This window comes from Elephas maximus, chromosome 2 (assembly GCF_024166365.1).
Source record: "Elephas maximus indicus isolate mEleMax1 chromosome 2, mEleMax1 primary haplotype, whole genome shotgun sequence".
In the NCBI taxonomy this organism is placed as follows: domain Eukaryota; kingdom Metazoa; phylum Chordata; class Mammalia; order Proboscidea; family Elephantidae; genus Elephas; species Elephas maximus.
In genome coordinates, this window is record NC_064820.1 from 83,908,934 (window position 1) to 83,911,004 (window position 2,071).

Here is a 2,071-nt window from a genome sequence, read left to right on the forward strand (position 1 = left end):
ATCTAACCTAGGGACCTTATTCACGCTTTACCAATTATTCCAAAATATTGTCCTTTATAGTAGAAGAACATACTAGATCATGTGTTGCCTTCAGTTGTCAAGTTTTCTTAGTCTCTTTTAATCTGGAACTGTTTTCAGCCTTTATCTTTCATGACATGGATATTTCTGAAGAGTACAGGCTAGTCATTTTGCAAAATGTTTCACAATTGCAGTTTGATGCTTCCTCATGATTAGATTGTGGGTTTGTGCCGCAATATCACAAAAGGGATGTAGTATCCCTCTCAATGCCTCATATTAAGAGGCACATGATATTGATTTGCTCTAATTATTGATCACTTTTTTTGTTAAGGTGTGTTTCTCTGCTGTAAAATTACTATTTCACTTCTTGTAATTTATAAGTATTTTACGGGGAGATGCTTTCAGAGTATGTAAATATCCTGTTACTCCTCAAACATTTGCTTATTGTAACATCCATTGATGATGATTCCTGCCTCAATCATTATTATGATGGATGTCAAATGGTGATTTTTTAGTTCCATTGTTCCTTCTCTACTTATTAGTTGGCTTACTACTGTAAGGACGAACTTCCCTTTTTCCTCTTTTATTTATTTCTTCACTATTGTGGATTCTTGTTTTAATTAATAAGTTATAATCCTTTAGTATAATTCTTTCAATGCTCAAATTTTCTGACTATGCTAGTGGGAACCCTTTCAAGCTGGCTCTGTATTCCTTTGGCATGTCACCTTCAATCCTTGAGCACTTTCTTATTTTTTGGTACAAGATATTCTAGGCCCATTTTGTACTTTCCCTGCCCCAGCCACTGGAATCATCCATTTTTCCAAGGTGCCTGCATTTCATTTAGCGGAGAATAGCATTTAGAAACCAAAATCTATGATTTAGGTATGCTCATTGCTATTGTAGTGTCATTGCTTCTAGAATCTCTACAAACCAGGCATAGGTTTTCTCTTCTTCAGCCAACTGATCATAAGGAACTTCCCATGAAGCCATGGGTGCAGACTGGGAGATAGAAGGTAATGTGATAGAAGTGGAGATCATGGTCATTTGGGCCGCTTCCTCAAGCAATTTACTTTTGCATTCAGGTCTTGCTTGGGCCTGATCTCATGTACACCACTTCTATTTAATGATGGAGTGCTGCTGGGCAAGTCCAACTTAATGACGCTGTGGGTCAGACAACACCCAGTTCATGATGGGCAGTTCAGGCCACATGGTGACTTCGTATCCCATGGTTAAGCTTTCAGTCTCTACTAAGGCCCAGTAACAAGCCAAAAGCTGTTTCTCAAAAGGAGAGTAGTCATCTGCAGAGGATAGTAGGGCTTTACTCCAAAATCCTAAGGGTCTGCCTTGTGTTTCACCAATAGAGGCCTGCCAGAAACTCCAAACAGCATCTCTATCTGCCACGGATACTTCAAGAACCATTGGATCAGCTGGATCATATGGCTCAAATGGCAGAGCTGCTTGCACAGCAGCCTGAACCTGTTGCAGAGCCTTCTCTTCTTCTGAGCCTCACTCAAAACTAGCAGCTTTTGAAATCACTTGATAAATAGGCCACAGTAGCACACCCAAATGACGAATATGTTGCCTCCAAAATCCAAAGAGGCCCACTAAGGATTGTGCCTCCTTTTTAGTTGTAGATGGAGCCAAATGCAATAACTTATGCTTCTCTTAAGAAGGAATATCTCAACATGGTCCACACCACTGGACCCCTAGAAATTTCACTGAGGTGCGAGGAGCCTCAATTTTTGTGGGATTAATTTCCCACCCTCTAGCATGAAAATATTTTACCAGTTCAGAGTCATTGACACTTCTTCCTTACTAGGTCCAATCAGCATAATGTCATCAGTGTAATGGACCAGTGTGATGTCTTCTGGAAGGGAAAAGCAATTAAGGCCCCTTCAGAATAAATTATGACATACGGCTGGAGAGCTGATGTAGTCTTGAGGTAGGCAAGTAAAGGTGTATTCCTGGCCTTGCCAGCTAAAGGCAAACTGCTTCTGATGGTCCTTTGAAACAGGTGTGGAGAAAAAGCATTAACAGATCGATAGCTGCATAC